Raw genomic sequence first — 25,130 nt, 5'->3', positions numbered from 1 at the left:
GAGTTGAAGTGTTCGGCTACAAGAAGGTGTGAACGTCCAACCAAAATATGTAAAAAGAAGTTAAGAAAAGGTTCGAATATCCAACCAAACATAATCAAAAGCGGGAGCAGAGCTGTTCGACTGCAAGTAGGTGTGAATGTCAGATCATAATTTGCAAAAAGCTGATGAGAAAGGGTGAGAATGCCCGACTATACATCATCAAATGCGGGAGCGGAGTTGTTCGGCTGTGAGTAGGTGTGAATCTCCGACCATAATTGCTGAAAAATGTGTTAGAAAAGGTAAAAATGCCGGTCCATACATCATCAAAAGCGAGAGAGGTTGTGTTCGGCTGCAAGTAGGTGTGAATGTCCAGCCATAATTACTCACAAACGGGTAAGAAAAGGTAGTATTGCCAGACCATATATGATCAAAACAGGGAGCGGAGGTGGTTCAGCTGCAAGAAGGTTTGAATGTCAAACTAAAGTTCAAATATATTAACAAAAGCGGGAGGAGAGGTCTTCGGATGAAAGTGGTTGAAAATTTCCAACCATAATGTATAAAATGCGGTGAAAAAAAAGGTGTGATAGAACACTAAAAGGTGGAGCGGAAGTGTTCGGCTGCAAGAAGGTGTGAATGTCCGACTATATTTGGTGAAAAGCAGGTGAAGCAAGGTCTGAATGCCCAACCTTACATCATCAAAAGCAAGATCAGAGTTGTTAGGCTGCAAGAAGGCCATAGTTTTCCAAAAGCGGGTAAGGTGCGAATGTCCGACTAAATATCAACAAAATTTGGGGCGGAGGTTTTCGGATGCAAGTGGGTGTGAATATCCCACCATACAAGTATGGTGGAGAGGAAGCTGTGAATAGCCGACCATAGTTTGGAAAAAGCGGGTAAGAAAAGGTTTGAATGCCCGAACATACACCATCAAAAAAGGGAGCGGAGGTGTTCCGCTGTACGAAGGTGTGAATGTCCGACCATACTTGGTAAAAAGCGGGTAAGAAAAGGTTAAAATACCCAACTGTACACAATCAATAGCGGGAGCGGATGTGTTCGGTTACAAGAAGGTGTGACAGTCCGACCATGGTTTGTAAAAAGCGGGTAAGAAAAGGTGCGAATGTCCGACAATGTATGATCAAAAGAGAGAGCGGAGGTTTTCGGATACACGAAGGTTTGAATGTCCTACCATAGTTTGTAAATAGCGGGTAAGAAAAGGTGCGAATGCCCGACTATACACCATAAAAAGCGGGAGCGGAGGTGTTCCGCTGTAAGACGGTGTGAATGTCCGACCATAGTTGGTAAAAAGCGGGTAAGAAAAGGTTAAAATACCCGACTGTACACAATCAATAGCGGGAGCGGAGTTGTTCGGCTACAAGAAGGTGTGAAAGTCCGACCATGGTTTGTAAAAAGCAGTTAAGAAAAGGTTCGAATATCCAACCAAACATAATCAAAAGCGGGAGCAGAGCTGTTCGACTGCAAGTAGGTGTGAATGTCCAGCCATAATTACTCACAAACGGGGGAAGAAAAGGTAGTATTGCCAGACCATACATGATCAAAACAGGGAGCGGAGGTTCGGCTGCAAGGTCTGAATGTCCAACCATAATTTGTAAAAACCGGGTAAGAAAAGGCTCGAAAGCCTGACTATACATCATCAAAAGCGGGAGCGGAGGTGTTCAGCTGCAAGAAGGTTTGAATGTTCGACTAAAGTTTGTAAAAAGCTGGTAAGACAAGGAGTGATGTCCCGACATTGTATGATCAAAAGCGGGAGTGGAGGTGTTCGGCTGTGAGTAGGTGTGAATGTCCGACCATAATTGCTGAAAAATGTGTTAGAAAAGGTAAGAATACTGGACCATACATCATCAAAAGCGGGAGAGGTGGTGTTCGGCTGCAAGAAGGTGTGAAAGTCCGACAATGGTTTTTAAAAAGCGGGTAAAAAAAGGTTCGAATGCCCGAATATACATCATCAAAAGCGGAAGCGGAGGTGTTCGGATACAAGAAGGTGTGAACGTCCGACCAAAGTTTGTAAAAAGCAGTGAAAAGCGAGAAAAAGCATTTCGTGAGTTCTGCATGATTTGGGATTTTGCTTATAAAATGCATTACTTCACTCAAACTATGTTAAAACTGATTTGTCCTTCATATTTACCATGTCTAGAAATATTTAAACAAAAAAACAACGTTGTACTTTGCAGTAAAAGAAAGAGCAAATCTAAAGTTTCAGGAATCCGAGTATAGGCCTGCTTTCATGAGTTCTGCACGATTTCGGATTTTGCTATAAAATGAATTGCTTTGCTCAAACCAAGTTAAAACTGCTTTGTCCTTCCATATTCATCAATGTCTAGATCGACTTCAACAAAGAAAAACATTGGACTTTGCAGTAGAAGAAGTTGAAATCCATCTACACATTGATAAATATGAAGGACAAAGCAGTTCCCACTTGCCCATAAGAAAATAAGCTTATTCTCGGATTCCTGATCCTTCAGTGTTGCTCTTTCTTCTACTGCAAAATACAATGTTGTTCTTTGTTGAAGTCGATGATAAATATGAAGGAAAAAGCAGTTTTAACTTGGTTTGAGTGAATGAATTCATTTTATACATAAAATCCGAAATCGTGCAGAACTCATGAAAATAAGCTTATTCTCGGATTCCTAAAACTTTTGATTGGCTCTTTCTTTTACTGCAAAGTACAACGTTGTTTTTTTGTTTAAATCTATCGAGACATTGATAAATATGAAGGTAAAAGCCGTTTTAACATAGTTTGAGTGAAGGAATTGATTTTATAGATAAAATCCCAAATCATGCAGAACTCCTCAAAAGGGGCGTATGGCTTAATCACAAGTGTGGTTCTTTCTCATTCACGGTAGCATGAGGAAGTTTATGCTTGAAATATATGTAGAAATGGGTACATATGAAGGACAAAGCAGTGTTAACTTAGTTTGAGTGAAGGAATTCATTTTATACATAAAATCCCAAATCATGCAGAACGTATGAAAAGAAGCTTATTCTCGGATTACTGATCCTTCAGTTTTGCTCTTTCTTCTACTGCAAAATGCAATGTTGTTCTTTGTTGAAGTCGATCTAGACATTGATAAATATGAAGGAAAAAGCAGTTTTAACTTGGTTTGAGTGAATGAATTCATTTTATACATAAAATCCGAAATCGTGCAGAACTCATGAAAATAAGCTTATTCTTGGATTCCTAAAACTTTTGATTTGCTCTTTCTTTTATTGCAAAGTACAACGTTGTTTTTTTTGTTTAAATCTATCGAGACATTGTTATATATGAAGGTAAAAGCCGTTTTAACATAGTTTGAGTGAAGGAATTAATTTTATAGATAAAATCCCAAATCATGCAGAACTCCTCAAAAGGGAGGTATGACTTAATCACAAGTGTGGCTCTTTCTCATTCAGGGTAATATGAGGAAGTTTATGCTTGAAATATATGTAGAAATGGGTACATATGAAGGACAAAGCAGTGTTAACTTAGTTTGCGTGAAGAAATTCATTTTATACATAAAATCCGAAATCGTGCAGAACTCATGAAAATAAGCTTATTCTCGGATTCCTAAAACTTTTGATTTGCACTTTCTTTTACTGCAAAGTACAACGTTGTTTTTTGTTGAAATCTATCTAGACATTGATAAATACCAGCCGATACTGCTGCCACTTTTGATAATTTATGGTTGGGCATTCTTACCTTTTCTTACCCGCTTTTTACAAATCATGATCTTACATTCACACCTACTTGCAGTCGAACACCTTCTCATCCACTTATGATCATGTGCGGTTGGGCTTTCGCACCTTTTCTTACCCATTTTTCAGTAATTATGGGTGGACATTCAGACCTTCTTGCAGCCGAAAACCTCCGCTCCTCTTTTGATCATACATTGTCGGGCATTCACACCTTGTCTTACCCGCTTTTTACAAACTTTAGTCGGATATTCAAACCTTCTTGCAGCTGAACCACCTCCGCTCCCTGTTTTGATCATATATGGTCTGGCAATAGTACCTTTTCTTACCCGTTTGTGAGTAATTATGGCTGGACATTCACACCTTCTTGCAGCCGAACACAACCTCTCCCGCTTTTGATGATATATGGTCCGGCATTCTTACCTTTTCTAACACATTTTTCAGCAATTATGGTCGGACATTCACACCTACTCACAGACGAACACCTCCGCTCCCACATTTGATAGTGTATAGTCGGGCATTCTCACCCTTTCTCATCAGCTTTTTGCAAATTATGATCTGATATTCACACCTACTTGAAGTCGAACAGCTCTGCTCCCGCTTTTGATTATGTTTGGTTGGATATTCGAACATTTTCTTAATGCTTTTTACAAACTTTGGTCGGACGTTCACACCGTCTCGCAGCCGAACACCTCCGCTTCCGCTTTTGATGATGTATAGTCGGGCATTCGAGCCTTTTCTTACCAACCTATTACTTACTATGGTTGGACATTCAAACCTTCTTGTAGCCGAACACATCCGCTCCTGCTTTTGATGATGTATGATTTGGCATTCGCACCTTTTCTTACCCATTTTTCAGTAATTATTGGTCGGACATTCAGACCTTCTTGCACCTGAACACCTCTGCTCCCGCTTTTGATGGTGTATAATCGGGCTTTCGAGCCTTTTCTTCCCCGATTTTTACAAATTATGGTTGGACATTCAGACCTTGCAGCCGAAAACCTCCGCTCCCTCTTTTGATCATACATTGTCGGGCATTCGCCCCTTGTCTTACACGGTTTTTACAAACTTTAGTCAGACATTCACACCTTGCAGCTGAACCACCTCCATTCCCTGTTTTGATCATGTGTGGTCTGGAAATACTACCTTTTCTTCCCCCGTTTGTGAGTAATTATGGCTGGACATTCACACCTACTTGCAGCCGAAAAACCACCTCTCCCGCTTTTGATGATGTATTGTCCGGCATTCTAGTCTTTTCTATCACATTTTTCAGCAATTATGATCTGACATTCACACCTACTTGCAGTCTAACAGCTCTGCTCCCGCTTTTGATTATGTTCGGTTGGATATTCAAACCTTTTCTTAACTGCTTTTTACAAAATTTGGATCCGACGTTCACACCTTCTTGCAGCCGAACACCCCCGCTTCCGCTTTTGATGGTATATATTCGGGTATTCGAACCTTCTCTTACCCGCTTTTTACAAACCATGGTTGGACTTTCATACCTTCTTGTAGCTGAACAACTCCACTCCTGCTTTTGATGATTTATGGTTGGACATTCGCATCTTTTCCTACCCATTTTTCAGTAATTATAGGTGGATATTCACATCTTCTTGCAGCTGAACACCTCCTCTCCCGCTAATGATCATGTAAGGTTTGATATTCGAAATTTTTTTTTCATGTTTTAAAGCAATTATTAATGGACATTCACACCTACTTGTAGCCGAACACCACCTCTCCCGTTTTTGATGATGTATGGACCGGCATTCTTACCTTTTCTAACACATTTTTCAGCAATTATGGTTGGAGAATAACACCTACTCACAGCCGAACAACTCCGCTACCGCATTTGATGGTGTATAGTCGGGATTTCTCACCCTTTCTCATCAGCTTTTTGCAAATTATTCTCTGACATTCACACCTACTTGCAGTCGAACAGCTCTGCTCCCGCTTTTGATTATGTTTGGTTAGATATTAGAACCTTTTCTTAACTGCTTTTTTACAAACTTTGGTCGGACGTTCACACCTTCTTGCAGCCGAACACCTACACTTCCGGTTTTGATAGTGTATATTCGGGCATACAAACCTTTTCTTACCCGCTTTTTACAAACCATGGTCGGACTTTCACACCTTCTCTTAGCTGAACAACTCCGCTCCCGCTATTGATTGTGTACAGTCGGGTATTTTAACCTTTTCTTACCCGCTTTTTACCAACTATGGTCGGACATTCACACCGTCTTACAGCGGAACACCTCCTCTCCCGCTTATGATCATGAACGGTTTGATATTCGAAAATTTATTTTCTTGTTTTAAAGCAATTATTAATGGACATTCAAACCTTCTTTTTGATGGTGTATAGTCGGGCTTTCGAGCTTTTTCTTCCCGGTTTTTACAAACCATGGTCGGACTTTCACACCTTCTTGTAGCCGAACAACTCCGCTCCTGCTATTGATTGTGTACAGTCGGGTATTTTAACCTTTTCTTACCCGCTTTTTACCAACTATGGTCGGACATTCACACCGTCTTACAGCGGAACACCTCTGCTCCCGCTTTTGATGGTGTATAGTCGGGCATTCGAACCTTTTCTTACCCGCTTTTTACAAACTATGGTGGGACATTCAAACCTTCTTGTATCCGAAAACCTCCGCTCTCTCTTTTGATCATACATTGTCGGACATTCGCACCTTTTCTTACCCGCTTTTTACAAACCATGGTCGGACTTTCACACCTTCTTGTAGCCGAACACATCCGCTCCCGCTATTGATTGTGTACAGTCGGGTATTTTAACCTTTTCTTACCCGCTTTTTACCAACTATGGTCGGACATTCACACCTTCGTACAGCGGAACACCTCCGCTCCCTCTTTTGATGGTGTATGTTCGGGTATTCAAACCTTTTCTTACCCGCTTTTTCCAAACTATGGTCGGCTATTCACAGCTTCCTCTCCACCATACTTGTATGGTTGGATATTCACACCCACTTGCATCCGAAGACCTCTGCTCCAAATTTTTTTGATATTTAGTCGGACATTCGCACCTTACCCGCTTTTGGCAAACTATGGCCTTCTTGCAGCCAAACACCTCTGATCTCGCATTTGATGATGTAAGGTTTGGAATTCAGACCTTGCTTCACCTGCTTTTCACCAAATATAGTTGGACATTCACACCTTCTTGCAGCCGAACACTTCCGCTCCACCTTTTAGTGTTCTATCACACCTTTTTTTCACCGCATTTTATACATTATGGTCGGAAATTTTCAACCACTCTCATCCGAAGACCTCTCCTCCCGCTTTCTTTAATATATTTGAACTTTAGTCGGACATTCAAACCTTCTTGCAGCTGAACCACCTCCGCTCCCTGTTTTGATCATATATGGTCTGGCAATACTACCTTTTCTTACCCGTTTGTGAGTAATTATGGCTGGACATTCACACCTACCTGCAGCCGAACACAACCCCTCTCGCTTTTGATGATGTATGGACCGGCATTTTTAACTTTTCTAACACATTTTTCAGCAATTATGGTCGGAGATTCACACCTACTCACAGCCAAACAACTCCGCTCCCGCATTTGATAATGTATAGTCGGGCATTCTCACCCTTTCTCATCAACTTTTTGCAAATTATGATCTGACATTCACACCTACTTGCAGTCGAAAAGCTCTGCTCCCACTTTTGATTATGTTTGGTTGGATATTCGAACCTTTTCTTAACTGCTTTTTACTTAAGATATGAATGGGTTTATCAGTCACATCAGAATCCATACATACTGATCCTCCCGTAATAAAATGGTCGGATCTTATCAAACACACTTTGTTTCTTGTGACAATCAAGTCAGCGAAACAGCGTATACACGTCAAGACACTGAATCAAGTATGCCACAAGAACTCATAAGTTTGGCAGTATTGCTCTGCCGTCAGCAATCATACACCCATTTTATTTTCGTGAGACATGTGCAAGCACCTGTTCATCTACTGTTCTATCACTATGAATTAGTGATCTATTATCAATAAGGATACTTCTACAACTACTATCAAAGTATGTCCGGACTTCTTATGTTGTCAGTTGCTATATATGAATAAGTGGGTAGCTACTGACAAGCATTAAGCATGTCACACAGCCCAAACATATAACATTTCAGGACACACCACACAGTTAACAACCACAGTGAAGCGTGTCAAAGCCCAAACATGTAACATTCAACAGGACACTTACACAACACATTCAAATCAAACAGTCAGACAACACACAAGAACATATACCCCAGCCGGCATTGCTCCCTGCCTATTTTCGTACAGCACACTATGTGTGCGCACACCTTTATTCACAAACTCTTAAACTTATACTCTTTTACCGAAGCTGCTACAGCTCGATTGGCCGAATACCCTTTGATCCTATTTCGGTGAATTTGACATCTGCCTTACATATAACAGATTAGCGGTTTAGCAGTTTTAATTTAGTTTGAGTGAAGGAATTCATTTTATAGCAAAATCCGAAATCGTGAAGAACTCATGAAAGTAAGCTTATTCTCGGATTCCTGAAACTTTAGATTTGCTCTTTCTTTTACTGCAAAGTACAACGTTGTTTTTTTTGTTTAAATCTTTCTAGACATGGTAAATATTAAGGACAAAGCAGTTTTCACATAGTTTGAGTGAAGGAATTAATTTTATAGATAAAATCCCAAGAGTCTGCTGAGAAAAGAGAGTGAATGCGAAGTAGACTTTAACACGGCTATGGGAGCGAGCCGAGTGTGGGCTAACCGGGAGAATTGCTTGAAAGAAACGCGACACCGAATGAGCGATCAGAACAAAGCCTCAATACGGGATTCTCGTGGTGTTTTTGTTGCTGCCTTGTCTTTTGCACAGAGTAAAAGACAAGGCAGCCATCGAATAGGGCCCGATTGTTCCTAGTTGGTCAGCCGAGGAGCAAGGGGGGGAGGGGTGGGGGGGGGGGTTGGGGGGGGGCAAGCGTCTCAACCAAGCAAAGCTCACCATGGGGAAGGTGGCTATGCCAACTAGCCTGATGCCCTGCTCCCGCAGTGACGGATAATCGTACTCTGGTTTCTCTTCATAACGTACAAGTCTTTCGCCTTTTACTAAAGATTTCTGTGGAGAGCAGCACTAATGAGTTGTTTCTATTTTTGGCAGGCTTTACCTTTTTGGGTTAAGCCCTTTCTGTCTGTGCAAAAGAAATATTCTTACTGTGCAGAGTGACTTCTCTGAGTAGAGTCGCCTTACTTGTTGCGACTGTGCCGATGTTCGAAGCTGGAGTGCAAAGTTGTTGCTTGAATGGTGCTTGCTGGAGCATGCGGGAGTGCAAAGTTATACCATTTAAAAGGGCTGAAGAGTGCTCAGTGCAGCGGGTGGGCGGAGGTGCAACGTGACACTCTGGCCACCTATGGCCATAAAAAGAACACTGCTACAAGTGCGCATTGTGCCAGCAAGGGCCCTCGGACCTGAAACAGTGGACAGTTATCGCTTCTCGGCCTTTTGGCTAAGATCAAGTGTAGTATCTGTTCTTATCAGTTTAATATGTCCTCTATACGAGGACAACATATTAAATGGATTTTTAAGAATAGGAGTTGAAAAAGAAGCTTGCTCCGTTCACTCCAAGCTTCGACCCGGTACTGCAGTGCCGCTGGGAACGGTGCGCTCTCCTCTGCTCTTGTGAAAAAGCAAACAGCGGTGCAGGATGGAAGTTTCAGGGAGCCCAAGATGAAACTTTCTTTTAATCTGCTGAGAAAAGAGAGTGAATGCGAAGTGGACTTTAACACGGCTCTGGGAGCGAGCCGAGTGCGGGCTAACCGGGAGAATTGCTTGAAAGAAACGCGAGACCGAATGAGTGGTCAGAACAAAGCCTCAATACGGTGTTCCCGTGGTGTTTGTGGCTGCCTTGTCTTTTGCACAGAGTAAAAGACAAGGCAGCCATCGAATAGATTGTTTCTACTTGGTCAGCCGAGGAGCGGGGGGGGGGGGGGGGGGGGGGGGGGGCAAGCATCTCAACCAAGCAAAGCTCACCAAGTAGGAACAATCGGGCCCTTTTCGATGGCTGCAACACCTGAAAGAGATATTGATGCGAGACCCGATCAAATGCTTTTTCAAAGTCTAAATTTAAGATGACAAGCCGGGTGTTTCTGTCTCTAGCGTAATCAATGATGTCTCGAATCAGTACGAGGCTGTCGGTGAGTTGTCTCCCTGAGATGGCACAAGCTTGGTCTGGGTGAATTACCTCCTCTAAAACAGAGGACATCCGTGTCGCTAAAACCTTGCTAAAAAGTTTACAGTCAAAGTTTAAAAGTGTGATGGGCCTCCAATTCTTTAGGTCAGTCTTATCATTTTTTTTATAAAGTAGAGTCACTATTCCCACTCTAAAACTGTCAGGCAGTCGGTCGAGTTTTTCAAAATCTTTAAAAACATCTAAAATGTCTGATGATAAAAGGTCCCAATAGGTCAGATAGAATTCTGCAGGAAGCCCGTCTAAACCCGGAGCTCGACTTCTCTTAAAACCTGTTAGGCATTTTTTTAACTCTAAAGCAGTAAAATTCTGTGTCAAGTGTGCATTCTCTTTTACGGTTTTGTCAACGAATTTTAAGATTTCTGCCGATGTTTCCAAGTGCACTGGTTTCTCTTTGTACATGTTACTATAAAAGGTATGTACAGTTTCAATCATCTCTTGTGTGGATTTTGTTAAAAACCCATCTTCTCTTTTTAGATTTTGTTTACACTCCTTTTTATTTATAACTTTCTTTCTTTTTCACCTTCCTCAATTTCCTGCTCCCTGCTTCTTACAAAAATTCCTTTACTCTTTATTTCTGCTAAAACTGACATTTCCTTTTTGACATCTTTGATTTCTTCTTTAAAGTCTATGCCACACTGATTTAGTTTAAAGTAGCGCTGTAAGCGTTTATGTAGTCCCATCATACATCTATTCTCTTTCCTTTTTTTACGTTTACCTTGCTGTTTAAAAAAAGTCTGGGTCGTTTCCTTCACCATTTCCCACCATTGTGCATGTGTTTCGTAGAGGTCTTGAAGGGTCTGCCACTCTTTATAACATTCCCTGTACTGACTGACTATGATTTCATCCTCCAACAGGGAACAGTTGAGTTTCCACAGACCACTTCCTACCGTCACACCAGAAGGGGGTGAAAGGGTGCAGGAGAGCATAAGGTGGTCTGAAAAGAAAACAGGGGTTAATCTAACATCAGTGGGTGGGCAATCTCTAGTAAAGAAATAATCAATGCGAGAGGCTCTGGTGCCATCATGACTAAACCAGGTGAAGCCCTCCTCTCTGGGATGCATGGTTTTAAAACAGTCAGTAAGCTTAAAATCCCTGCATATGCCCTGAAGTAAAATCGAAGTCTTATCCACTTTAAAATCTACCCCTGCTCTTTTTCTATCTTTCCTGCTCAAGATACAGTTAAAATCCCCTCCTACAACTAAAGGTACTTGCCCTAGCATGTAAAGCTGTATATCTTCTAAAAGGTCATACCTTTCATTTTTTCCATTGAAACCATAAATATTTAAGAGGTTAAAGTCTTGCCCCATAAAATTCAAGTGTGCTAAAAGTGCCCGTCCGTCTCTCACCACTGTGCTACCTTTCACCAGAACATGCGGATTTTTAATTAGAATGGCCACACCATCATTTTTATTTTGATTTGAGCCACTCCATATCAATAAATGGGGCCACATTTCCTCCCATTGTCTATGGTTTTTTAAAAAAGGTAGTCCACATTCTTGTATTAAAAACACATCTGATTTTATGGAGTCTAAGAAGGATAAAATACTCTGGGCTCTTGTCTTTGATTTCACACTTCTCACATTTAGTGTTGAGAAGGTGAGAACCATTAAAAGCATAAAGGAAAGTAGGTATGTCATTTTCGTTTTTCTAAGTTATCAAAACAAATTACACACAGGTTATTTCTTGGGAAACTAGCTCTTCCTTCATTTCTTTAGGTGAAAAGTGAGTAGGGTGATCTATATTTCCTTTTCGGACTCTCGGTGTTGGCCTCTGACGCAATGTTGCATTTAACTTTGAGTCCCTGGGGGTTGATTGCAGAGCTAAAGTTAAAAAGGAGACCTCATTTGGTGAGTCGGAGGGGAAGACTAGGTTCTTCCACTGAAGAACTGTCTGAAAGGGACCTAACCCTTCCCCTCTTCTCTGATACCACTGGGGAATCAGAGGCTCAGATGCCATCCTCTTCGGCTGTTGACCTTCGGGGAGGTGAGTATCTTCACTAGACTCACCTGTCTGCTCTTCCTCCTCATTTAGCGTAGCTCCACCCTCTGCCTGTGAATTCTCACAGACTTCAACACTGAGTGGTGAGGCCTCTACAGGCCCCTCCCCTTTTTGCTCCTCACTTCCAATCCAAGCTTTTGGCGGGAAGTTTGAATTTATTGGGTCAACCTCTTCACTTTGTTCACCAACTGCCACCTTTGGTCCTTCTCTTTGTTGGCTTGACTGTGGCTTTACCGTCTTTAATTTGTTGGCAAAAGATTTAGGGCAATCTCTGAAGAGGTGATTTAATTCTCCACAGAGATTACATTTCCTGCCATTTGGACACTCTCCAAAAGTTTGCCCAATTTCTCTGCTCTTCCCACATAACACCTTGGTACAAGCCTCAACTAGGTGTCCATGCTCACCACACTTGCGGCAGAACTTGGGCTGCCCCTGGTAGTGGATGTAACCTCGGTTTTCAAGGTGGCCAGAGTGTCGCCCACCCGCTGCACTGAGCACTCTTCAGCCCTTTTAAATGGTATAACTTTGCACTCCTGCACGCTCCAGCAAGCACCATTCAAGCAACAACTTTGCACTCCAGCTTCAAACATCGGCACAGTCGCAACAAGTAAGGCGACTCTACTCAGAGAAGTCACTCTGCACAGTAAGAAGATTTCTTTTGTACAGACAGAAAGGGCTTCACCCGCAAAGGTAAAGCCTGCCAAAAATAGAAACAACTCATTAGTGCTGCTCTCCACAGAAATCTTTAGTAAAAGGCGAAAGACTTGTACGTTATGAAGAGAAACCAGAGTACGATTATCCGTCACTGGGAGCAGGGCATCAGGCTAGTTGGCATAGCCACCTTCCCCATGTTGAGCTTTGCTTGGTTGAGACGCTTGCCCCCCCCCCCCCCCCCCCCCCTTGCTCCTCGGCTGACCAAGTAGGAACAATCGGGCCCTATTCGATGGCTGCCTTGTCTTTTACTCTGTGCAAAAGACAAGGCAGCAACAAAAACACCATGAGAATCCCGTATTGAGGCTTTGTTCTGATCGCTCATTCGGTGTCGCGTTTCTTTCAAGCAATTCTCCCGGTTAGCCCACACTCGGCTCGCTCCCATAGCCGTGTTAAAGTCTACTTCGCATTCACTCTCTTTTCTCAGCAGACTCTTGGGATTTTATCTATAAAATTAATTCCTTCACTCAAACTATGTGAAAACTGCTTTGTCCTTAATATTTACCATGTCTAGAAAGATTTAAACAAAAAAAACAACGTTGTACTTTGCAGTAAAAGAAAGAGCAAATCTAAAGTTTCAGGAATCCGAGAATAAGCTTACTTTCATGAGTTCTTCACGATTTCGGATTTTGCTATAAAATGAATTCCTTCACTCATACTAAATTAAAACTGCTAAACCGCTAATCTGTTATATGTAAGGCAGATGTCAAATTCACCGAAATAGGATCAAAGGGTATTCGGCCAATCGAGCTGTAGCAGCTTCGGTAAAAGAGTATAAGTTGAAGAGTTTGTGAATAAAGGTGTGTGCACACATAGTGTGCTGTACGAAAATAGGCAGGGAGCAATGCCGGCTGGGGTATATGTTCTTGTATGTTGTCTGACTGTTTGATTTGAATGTGTTGTGTAAGTGTCCTGTTGAATGTTACATGTTTGGGCTTTGACACGCTTCACTGTGGTTGTTAACTGTGTGGTGTGTCCTGAAATGTTATATGTTTGGGCTGTGTGACATGCTTAATGCTTGTCAGTAGCTACCCACTTATTCATATATAGCAACTGACAACATAAGAAGTCCGGACATACTTTGATAGTAGTTGTAGAAGTATCCTTATTGATAATAGATCACTAATTCATAGTGATAGAACAGTAGATGAACAGGTGCTTGCACATGTCTCACGAAAATAAAATGGGTGTATGATTGCTGACGGCAGAGCAATACTGCCAAACTTATGAGTTCTTGTGGCAAACTTGATTCAGTGTCTTGACGTGTATACGCTGTTTCGCTGACTTGATTGTCACAAGAAACAAAGTGTGTTTGATAAGATCCGACCATTTTATTACGGGAGGATCAGTATGTATGGATTCTGATGTGACTGATAAACCCATTCGTATCTTAAGCATGATCTAATACGTGAGACAACGCCCTGGCACACGATAAAAAAAAAAAAAGAGAGAGAGCGGTTTTGTGTCCCCACAGTCCATAATGTAGAAAAGAGAGAAAAAAGCCTTTCTGATTTGGTGTGTGTGCTCATAGTGCAGAGTGTAGAGAAAAGAAAGCCGTTTTGGTGTCACGGGTGTTGTGACTTACACACACACATTTCTAAATTGAGAAAGGAAATTATTTTAGAGGAAGCACTAGAGTTTAGATCCCACATTTGTTGATAGGCATTCATTTATTTCTTCACTTCTGATGAAGTTTCAACAATAAACAACAAACTTTGTATTATGAGAAAGAACCAGACTCATTCTTCAGGAATCCGAAAATAAGCTCTATTTATTGAGTTATGCACGAATTCGGATTCTCCTATAAAACGAATTCATTAACTCAAACCAAGTTAAGACTGCTTTGTCCTTCATATTTATTCAGGTCTAATCAAGTTTCAACGATAAACAACGTTGTACTTTGTAGAATGAGAGAGAACTTCTTCAGCAATAAGCATCTCTCGACATATGACGAAATACAGATTTTGCTATAAAATTAATTCCTTCTATCAGCCTGACTTAAAACTGTTTGTCCTCCTTATTTATCCATTTCAAATCAAGTTTCAACAATTAAAAAAAAATTGTAGTTTGAGAAAGAACAACTTAATCTTCAGCAATCAGTATAAAAAGAGGTGCAAATGCCAACCATACATACCTAAAAGGTGGAGCGGAAGTATTCAGCTGCAAGTAGGTGTGAATGTTCAACCATAATTTGTAAAAAGCGGGTAAGAAAAGGTTCGAATGCCCGACTATATATTAACAAAAGCGGGAGGAGAGGTCTTCGGATGAGAGTGGGTGAGAATTTCCAACCATAATCTATAAAATACGGTGAAAAGAAATATGTCAATGCCTCATAGAACACTAAAAGCGGAAGTGTTCGGCTGCAAGAAGGTGTGAATGTCCGACTATATTTGGTGAAAAGCAGGTGAAGCAAGGTCTGAATGCCCAACCTTATATCATCAAAAGCGAGATCAGAGGTGTTTGGCTGCAAGAAGGCCATAGTTTGCCAAAAGCGGGTAAGGTGCGAATGTCCGACTAAATATCAACAAAATTTGGGGCGGAGGTCTTCGGATGCAAGTGGGTGTGAATGTCCGACTATATTTGGTGTAAAGCAGGTGAAGCAAGGTCTGAATGCCCAACCTTACATCATCAAAAGCGAGATCAGAGGTGTTTGGCTGCAAGAAGGCCATAGTTTGCCAAAAGCGGGTAAGGTGCGAATGACCGACTAAATATCAACAAAAGTGGGGGCGGAGGTCTTCGAATGCAAGTGGGTGTGAATATCCCACCATACAAGTATGGTGGAGAGGAAGCTGTGAATGGCCGACCATAGTAAAAGGCGGGTGAGAGAAGGTGCGAATGTCAAACCATACATAATCAAAACAGGGAGCGGAGGTGTTCTGCTGTAAGAAGGTGTGAATGTCCAACCATAGTTGGTAAAAAGCGGGTAAGAAAAGGTTAAATTACCCGACTGTACACAATCAAAAGAGGGAGCGGAGTTGTTCAGCTAAGAGAAGGTGTGAAAGTCCGACCTTGGTTTGTAAAAAGCGGGTAAGAAAAGGTTCGTATGCCCGAATATACACCATCAAAAACGGAAGCGGAGATGTTCGGCTGCAAGATATTGTGAACGTCCGACCAAAGTTTGTAAAAAGCAGTTAAGAAAAGGTTCGAATATCCAACCATACATAATCAAAAGCGGGAGCAGAGCTGTTCGACTGCAAGTAGGTGTGAATGTCAGATCATAATTTGCAAAAAGCTGATGAGAAAGGGTGAGAATGCCCGACTATACACCATCAAATGCGGTAGCGGAGTTGTTCGGCTGTGAGTAGGTGTGAATCTCCAACCATAATTGCTGAAAAATGTGTTAGAAAAGGTAAAAATGCCGGTCCATACATAATCAAAATCGGGAGAGGTGGTGTTCAGCTGCAAGAAGGTCTAAATGTCCATCAATAATTGCTAGAAAACATGAAAGAAAATTTTCGAAAATCAAACCACACATGATCATAAGTGGGAGAGGAGGTGTTCAGCTGCAAGAAGGTGTGAATGTCCACCCATAATACCTGAAAAATGGGTAAAAAAAAGGTGCGAATGCCCAACCATACATCATCAAAAGCAGGAGTGCATGTGTTCGGCTACAAGAAGGTGTGAACGTCCAACCAAAGTTTGTAAAAAGCAGTTAAGAAAAGGTTCGAATATCCAACCATACATAATCAAAAGCGGGAGCAGAGCTGTTCGACTGCAAGTAGGTGTGAATGTCAGATCATAATTTGCAAAAAGCTGATGAGAAAGGGTGAGAATGCCCGACTATAGACCATCAAATGCGGGAGCGGAGTTGTTCGGCTGTGAGTAGGTGTGAATTTCCGACCATAATTGCTGAAAAATGTGTTAGAAAAGGTAACAATGCCGGTCCACACATCATCAAAAGCGAGAGAGGTTGTGTTCGGCTGCAAGTAGGTGTGAATGTCCAGCCATAATTACTCACAAACGGGTAAGAAAAGGTAGTATTGCCAGACCATATATGATCAAAACAGGGAGCGGAGGTGGTTCAGCTGCAAGAAGGTTTGAATGTCCGACTAAAGTTCAAATATATTAACAAAAGCGGGAGGAGAGGTCTTCGGATGAGAGTGGGTGAAAATTTCCAACCATAATGTATAAAATGCGGTGAAAAAAAGGTGTGATAGAACACTAAAAGGTGGAGCGGAAGTGTTCGGCTGCAAGAAGGTGTGACTGTCCGACTATATTTGGTGAAAAGCAGGTGAAGCAAGGTCTGAATGCCCAACCTTACATCATCAAAAGCGAGATCAGAGGTGTTTGGCTGCAAGAAGGCCATAGTTTGCCAAAAGCGGGTAAGGTGCGAATATCCGACTAAATATCAACAAAATTTGGGGCGGAGGTCTTCGGATGCAAGTGGGTGTGAATGTCCGACTATATTTGGTGAAAAGCAGGTGAAGCAAGTTCTGAATGCCCAACCTTACATCATCAAAAGCGAGATCAGAGGTGTTTGGCTGCAAGAAGGCCATAGTTTGCCAAAAGCGGGTAAGGTGCGAATGACCGACTAAATATCAACAAAAGTGGGGGCGGAGGTCTTCGGATGCAGGTGGGTGTGAATATCCCACCATACAAGTATGGTGGAGAGGAAGCTGTGAATGGCCGACCATAGTAAAAGGCGGGTGAGAGAAGGTGCGAATGTCAAACCATACATAATCAAAACAGGGAGCGGAGGTGTTCTGCTGTAAGAAGGTGTGAATGTCCAACCATAGTTGGTAAAAAGCGGGTAAGAAAAGGTTAAAATACCCAACTGTACACAATCAATAGCGGGAGCGGAGTTGTTCGGCTACTAAAAGGTGTGAAAATCCGACCATGGTTTGTAAAAAGCGGGTAAGAAAAGGTGCGAATGCCCGACAATGTATGATCAAAAGAGGGAGTGGAGGTTTTCGAATGCAAGAAGGTCTGAATGTCCAACCATAATTTGTAAAAACCGGGGAAGAAAAGGCTCGAAAGCCCGACTATACACCATCAAAAGTGGGAGCGGAGGTGTTCAGCTGCAAGACGGTCTGAATGTCCATCAATAATTGCTAAAAAACATGAAAGAAAATTTTCGAATATCAAACTGCACATGATCATAAGCAGAAGAGGAGGTGTTCAGCTGCAAGAAGGTGTGAATGTCTACCCATAATTACTGAAAAATGGGTAAGAAAAGGTGCGAATGCCTAACCATACATCATCAAAAGAGGGAGCGAAGGTGTTCCGCTGTAAGACGGTGTGAATGTCCGACCATAGATGGTAAAAAGCGGGTAAGAAAAGGTTAAATTACCCGACTGTACACAATCAAAAGAGGGAGCGGAGTTGTTCAGCTAAGAGAAGGTGTGAAAGTCCGACCTTGGTTTGTAAAAAGTGGGTAAGAAAAGGTTCGTATGCCCGAATATACACCATCAAAAGCGGAAGCGGAGGTGTTCGGCTGCAAGATATTGTGAACGTCCGACCAAAGTTTGTAAAAAGCAGTTAAGAAAAGGTTCGAATATCTAACCAAACATAATCAAAAGCGGGAGCAGAGCTGTTCGACTGGAAGTAGGTGTGAATGTCAGATCATAATTTGCAAAAAGCTAATGAGAAAGTTTGAGAATGCCCGACTATACACCATCAAATGCGGTAGCGGAGTTATTCTGCTGTGAATAGGTGTGAATCTCCAACCATAATTGCTGAAAAATGTGTTAGAAAAGGTAAAAATGCCGGTCCATATATCATCAAAATCGGGAGAGGTGGTGTTCAGCTGCAAGAAGGTCTAAATGTCCATCAATAATTAGAAGAAAACATGAAAGAAAATTTTCGAAAATCAAACCACACATGATCATAAGTGGGAGAGGAGGTGTTCAGCTGCAAGAAGGTGTGAATGTCCACCCATAATACCTGAAAAATGGGTAAAAAAAAGGTGCGAATGCCCAACCATACATCATCAAAAGCAGGAGTGCATGTGTTCGGCTACAAGAAGGTGTTAACGTCCAACCAAAGTTTGTAAAAAGCAGTTAAGAAAAGGTTCGAATATCCAACCAAACATAATCAAAAGCGGGAGCAGAGCTGTTCGACTGCAAGTAGGTGTGAATGTCAGATCATAATTTGCAAAAAGCTGATGAGAAAGGGTGAGAATGCCCGACTGTACACAATCAATAGCGGGAGCGGAGTTGTTCGGCTACAAGAAGGTGTGAAAGTCCGACCATGGTTTGTAAAAAGCGGGTAAGAAAAGGTGCGAATGCCCGACAATGTATGATCAAAAGAGGGAGTGGAGGTTTTCGGCTGCAAGAAGGTCTGAATGTCCAACCATAATTTGTAAAAACCGGGGAAGAAAAGGCTCGAAAGCCCGACTATACACCATCAAAAGTGGGAGCGGAGGTGTTCAGCTTCAAGACGGTCTGAATGTCCATCAATAATTGCTAGAAAACATGAAAGAAAATTTTCGAATACCAAACTGCACATGATCATAAGCAGGAGAGGAGGTGTTCAGCTGCAAGAAGGTGAAAAATGAAAAATGGGTAAGAAAAGGTGCGAATGCCTAACCATACATCATCAAAAGAGGGAGCGGAGGTGTTCCGCTGTAAGACGGTGTGAATGTCCGACCATAGATGGTAAAAAGCGGGTAAGAAAAGGTTAAATTACCCGACTGTACACAATCAAAAGAGGGAGCGGAGTTGTTCAGCTAAGAGAAGGTGTGAAAGTCCGACCTTGGTTTGTAAAAAGCGGGTAAGAAAAGGTTCGTATGCCCGAATATACACCATCAAAAGCGGAAGCGGAGGTGTTCGGCTGCAAGATATTGTGAACGTCCGACCAAAGTTTGTAAAAAGCAGTTAAGAAAAGGTTCGAATATCTAACCAAACATAAGAATGAGTCTTTTCCGCTGTAGAATGCCCGACTATAGACCATCAAATGCGGGAGCGGAGGTGTTCGGCTCTGAGTAGGTGTGAATGTCCGACCATAATTGCTGAAGAATGTGTTAGAAAAGGTAAGAATGCTGGACCATACATCATCAAAAGCGGTAGAGGTGGTGTTCGGCTGCAAAAAGGTGTGACTGTTCGACTAAAGTTTGTAAAAAGTGGGTAAGACAAGGTGCGAATGCCTGACAATGTATGATCAAAAGCGGGAGCGGAGGTGTTCAGCTGCAAGAAGGTCTACATGTCCATCAATAATTGCTAGAAAACATGAAAGAAACTTTTCGAAAATCAAACCGCACATGATCATAAATGGGATAGGAGGTGTTCAGCTGCAAGGTGTGAATGTCCACCCATAATTCCTGAAAAATGGGCAAAAAAAAGGTGTGAATGCCCAACCATACATCATCAAAAGCAGGAGTGGAAGTGTTCGGCTACAAGAAAGAAGTTAAGAAAAGGTTCGAATATCCAACCAAACATAATCAAAAGCGGGAGCAGAGCTGTTCGACTGCAAGTAGGTGTGAATGTCAGATCATAATTTGCAAAAAGCTGATGAGAAAGGGTGAGAATGCCCGACTATACATCATCAAATGCGGGAGCGGAGTTGTTCGGCTGTGAGTAGGTGTGAATCTCCGACCATAATTGCTGAAAAATGTGTTAGAAAAGGTAAAAATGCCGGTCCATACATCATCAAAAGCGAGAGAGGTTGTGTTCGGCTGCAAGTAGGTGTGAATGTCCAGCCATAATTACTCACAAACGGGCAAGAAAAGGTAGTATTGCCAGACCATATATGATCAAAACAGGGAGCGGAGGTGGTTCAGCTGCAAGAAGGTTTGAATTCTGATGTGACTGATAAACCCATTCGTATCTTAAGCATAATCTAATACATGAGACAACGCCCTGGCACACGATAAAAAAAAAAAAGAGAGAGAGCGGTTTTGTGTCCCCACAGTCCATAATGTAGAAAAGAGAGAAAAAAGCCTTTCTGATTTGGTGTGTGTGCTCATAGTGCAGAGTGTAGAGAAAAGAAAGCCGTTTTGGTGTCACGGGTGTTGTGACTTACACACACACATTTCTAAATTGAGAAAGGAAATTATTTTAGAGGAAGCACTAGAGTTTAGATCCCACATTTGTTGATAGGCATTCATTTATTTCTTCACTTCTGATGAAGTTTCAACAATAAACAACAAACTTTGTATTATGAGAAAGAACCAGAATCATTCTTCAGGAAACCGAAAACAAGCTCTATTTTATGAGTTATGCACGAATTCGGTTTCTCCTATAAAACGAATTCCTTAACTCAAACCAAGTTAAGACTGCTTTGTCCTTCATATTTATTCATGTCTAATCAAGTTTCAACGATAAACAACGTTGTACTTTGTAGAATGAGAAAGAACTTCTTCAGCAATAAGCATCTCTCGACATATGACGAAGTACAGATTTTGCTATAAAATTAATTCCTTCTATCAGCCTGACTTAAAACTGTTTGTTCTCCTTATTTATCCACTTCAAATCAAGTTTCAACAAATAAAAAAATGTTGTAGTTTGAGAAAGTACAACTTAATCTTCAGCAATCAGTATAAAAAGAGGTGCAAATGCCAACCATACATACCTAAAAGGTGGAGCGGAAGTATTCACCTGCAAGTAGGTGTGAATGTTCGACTATAATTTGTAAAAAGCGGGTAAGAAAAGGTTCGAATGCCCGACTATATATTAACAAAAGCTGGAGGAGAGGTCTTCGGATGAGAGTGGGTGAGAATTTCCAACCATAATCTATAAAATACGGTGAAAAAAAATATGTGAATGCCTCATAGAACACTAAAAGCGGAAGTGTTCGGCTGCAAGAAGGTGTGAATGTCCGACTATATTTGGTGAAAAGCAGGTGAAGCAAGGTCTGAATGCCCAACCTTACATCATCAAAAGCGAGATCAGAGGTGTTTGGCTGCAAGAAGGCCATAGTTTGCCAAAAGCGGGTAAGGTGCGAATGTCCGACTAAATATCAACAAAATTTGGGGCGGAGGTCTTCGGATGCAAGTGGGTGTGAATATTCCACCATACAAGTATGGTGGAGAGGAAGCTGTGAATAGCCGACCATAGTTTGGAAAAAGCGGGTAAGAAAAGGTTTGAATGCCCGAACATACACCATCAAAAGAGGGAGCGGAGGTGTTCCGCTGTACGAAGGTGTGAATGTCCGACCATAGTTGGTAAAAAGCGGGTAAGAAAAGGTTAAAATACCCGACTGTACACAATCAATAGCGGGAGCGGATGTGTTCGGCTACAAGAAGATGTGAAAGTCCGACCATGGTTTGTAAAAAGCGGGTAAGAAAAGGTGCGAATGTCCGACAATGTATGATCAAAAGAGAGAGCGGAGGTTTTCGGATACAAGAAGGTTTGAATGTCCCACCATAGATTGTAAAAAGCGGGTAAGAAAAGCTTCGAATGCCCGACTATACACCATCAAAAGCGGGAGCAGAGGTGTTCCGCTGTAAGACGGTGTGAATGTCCGACCATAGTTGGTAAAAAGTGGGTAAGAAAAGGTTAAAATACCCGACTGTACACAATCAATAGCGGGAGCGGAGTTGTTCGGCTACAAGAAGGTGTGAAAGTCCGACCATGGTTTGTAAAAACCGGGAAGAAAAGGCTCGAAAGCCCGACTATACACCATCAAAAAGAAGGTTTGAATGTCCATCAATAATTGCTTTAAAACAAGAAAGTAAATTTTCGAATATCAAACCGCACATGATCATAAGCGGGAGAGGAGGTGTTCGGCTGCAAGAAGGTGTGAATGTCCATCCAAAATTCATGAAAAATGGGTAAAAAAAAAGGTGCGAATGCCTAACAATACATTATCAAAAGCAGGTGTGAATGTCAGATCATAATTTGTAAAAAGCTGATGAGAAAGGGTGAGAATGCCCGACTATACACCATCAAATGCGGGATCGGAGGTGTTCGGCTCTGAGTAGGTGTGAATGTCCGACCATAATTGCTGAAGAATGTGTTAGAAAAGGTAAGAATGCTGGACCATACATCATCAAAAGCGGGAGAGGTGGTGTTCGGCTGCAAAAAGGTTTGACTGTTCGACTAAAGTTTGTAAAAAGAGGGTAAGACAAGGTGCGAATGCCTGACAATGTATGATCAAAAGCGGGAGTGGAGGTGTTCAGCTGCAAGAAGGTCTACATGTCCATCAATAATTGCTAGAAAACATGAAAGAAACTTTTCGAAAATCAAACCGCACATGATCATAAGTGGGATAGGAGGTGTTCAGCTGCAAGGTGTGAATGTCCACCCATAATTCCTGAAAAATGGGCAAAAAAAAGGTGTGAATGCCCAACCATACGTCATCAAAAGCAGGAGTGGAAGTGTTCGGCTACAAGAAGGTGTGAACGTCCAACCAAAATATGTAAAAAGAAGTTAAGAAAAGGTTCGAATATCCAACCAAACATAATCAAAAGCGGGAGCAGAGCTGTTCGACTGCAAGTAGGTGTGAATGTCAGATCATAATTTGCAAAAAGCTGATGAGAAAGGGTGAGAATGCCCGACTATACACCATCAAATGCGGGAGCGGAGTTTTTCGGCTGTGAGTAGGTGTGAATCTCCGACCATAATTGCTGAAAAATGTGTTAGAAAAGGTAAAAATGCCGGTCCATACATCATCAAAAGCGAGAGAGGTTGTGTTCGACTGCAAGTAGGTGTGAATGTCCAGCCATAATTACTCACAAACGGGTAAGAAAAGGTAGTAGCCAGACCATATATGATCAAAACAGGGAGCGGAGGTGGTTCAGCTGCAAGAAGGTTTGAATGTCAAACTAAAGTTCAAATATATTAACAAAAGCGGGAGGAGAGGTCTTCGGATGAGAGTGGTTGAAAATTTCCAACCATAATGTATAAAATGCGGTGAAAAAAAAGGTGTGATAGAATACTAAAAGGTGGAGCGGAAGTGTTCGGCTGCAAGAAGGTGTGAATGTCCGACTATATTTGGTGAAAAGCAGGTGAAGCAAGGTCTGAATGCCCAACCTTACATCATCAAAAGCAAGATCAGAGTTGTTTGGCTGCAAGAAGGCCATAGTTTGCCAAAAGCGGGTAAGGTGCGAATGTCCGACTAAATATCAACAAAATTTGGGGCGGAGGTCTTCGGATGCAAGTGGGTGTGAATATCCCACCATACAAGTATGGTGGAGAGGAAGCTGTGAATACCCGACCATAGTTTGGAAAAAGCGGGTAAGAAAAGGTTTGAATGCCCGAACATACACCATCAAAAGAGGGAGCGGAGGTGTTCCGCTGTACGAAGGTGTGAATGTCCAACCATACTTGGTAAAAAGCGGGTAAGAAAAGGTTAATATACCCGACTGTACACAATCAATAGCGGGAGCGGATGTGTTCGGCTACAAGAAGGTGTGACAGTCCGACCATGGTTTGTAAAAAGCGGGTAAGAAAAGGTGCGAATGTCCGACAATGTATGATCAAAAGAGAGAGTGGAGGTTTTCGGATACACGAAAGTTTGAATGTCCTACCATAGTTTGTAAATAGCGGGTAAGAAAAGGTTCGAATGCCCGACTATACACCATAAAAAGCGGGAGCGGAGGTGTTCCGCTGTAAGATGGTGTGAATGTCCGACCATAGTTGGTAAAAAGCGGGTAAGAAAAGGTTAAAATACCCGACTGTACAAAATCAATAGCGGGAGCGGAGCTGTTCGGCTACAAGAAGGTGTGAAAGTCCGACCATGGTTTGTAAAAAGCAGTTAAGAAAAGGTTCGAATATCCAACCAAACATAATCAAAAGCGGGAGCAGAGCTGTTCGACTGCAAGTAGGTGTGAATGTCCAGCCATAATTACTCACAAACGGGGGAAGAAAAGGTAGTATTGCCAGACCATACATGATCAAAACAGGGAGCGGAGGTTCAGCTGCAAGGTGTGAATGTCTGACTATAGTTTGTAAAAAGCGGGTAAGACAAGGTGCGAATGCCCGACAATGTATGATCAAAAGAGAATGCGGAGGTGTTCGGCTGCAAGGTCTGAATGTCCAACCATAATTTGTAAAAACCGGTTAAGAAAAGGCTTGAAAGCCCGACTATACATCATCAAAAGCGGGAGCGGAGGTGTTCAGCTGCAAGAAGGTGTGAATGTTCGACTAAAGTTTGTAAAAAGCTAGTAAGACAAGGAGCGATGTCCCGACATTGTATGATCAAAAGCGGGAGCGGAGGTGTCCAGCTGTGAGTAGGTGTGAATGTCCGACCATAATTGCTGAAAAATGTGTTAGAAAAGGTAAGAATACTGGACCATACATCATCAAAAGCGGTAGAGGTGGTGTTCGGCTGCAAGAAGGTGTGAAAGTCCGACAATGGTTTGTAAAAAGCGGGTAATAAAAGGTTCGAATGCCCGAATATACATCATCAAAAGCGGAAGCGGAGGTGTTCGGATGCAAGAAGGTGTGAACGTCCGACCAAAGTTTGTAAAAAGCTGTGAAAAGCGAGAAAAAGCTTTTCGTGAGTTCTGCATGATTTGGGATTTTGCTTATAAAATGCATTACTTCACTCAAACTATGTTAAAACTGATTTGTCCTTCATATTTACCATGTCTAGAAAGATTTAAACAAAAAAACAACGTTGTACTTTGCAGTAAAAGAAAGAGC

At 42.0% G+C, this 25,130-nt stretch overlaps 3 non-coding genes across 3 annotated transcripts; 2 read left to right on the top strand and 1 right to left on the bottom strand.

The window, feature by feature from the left end:
* The first annotated feature begins 8,711 nt into the window (after nt 1-8,711).
* Nucleotides 8,712-8,826, top strand: LOC140286359 (U5 spliceosomal RNA). The gene has a single exon (XR_011911190.1). It is a non-coding gene; the product is annotated as a U5 spliceosomal RNA (small nuclear RNA).
* Nucleotides 8,827-9,133: 307 nt separating this feature from the next.
* On the top strand, nt 9,134-9,317 carry LOC140286374 (U2 spliceosomal RNA). The gene has a single exon (XR_011911203.1). It is a non-coding gene; the product is annotated as a U2 spliceosomal RNA (small nuclear RNA).
* A 3,257-nt stretch (nt 9,318-12,574) lies between these two features.
* Nucleotides 12,575-12,688, bottom strand: LOC140286362 (U5 spliceosomal RNA). Its single transcript, XR_011911193.1, has one exon. It is a non-coding gene; the product is annotated as a U5 spliceosomal RNA (small nuclear RNA).
* Between the last annotated feature and the right edge of the window lie 12,442 nt (nt 12,689-25,130).

The sequence above is a fragment of the Leuresthes tenuis genome, unplaced genomic scaffold (genome assembly GCF_036924035.1).
Source record: "Leuresthes tenuis unplaced genomic scaffold, fLeuTen1.0.hap1 SCAF_86, whole genome shotgun sequence".
Taxonomy (NCBI): Eukaryota; Metazoa; Chordata; class Actinopteri; order Atheriniformes; family Atherinopsidae; genus Leuresthes; species Leuresthes tenuis.
The sequence above is the reverse complement of the archived record's forward strand: the minus strand, read 5'-3'. Positions and strand labels throughout refer to the sequence as shown.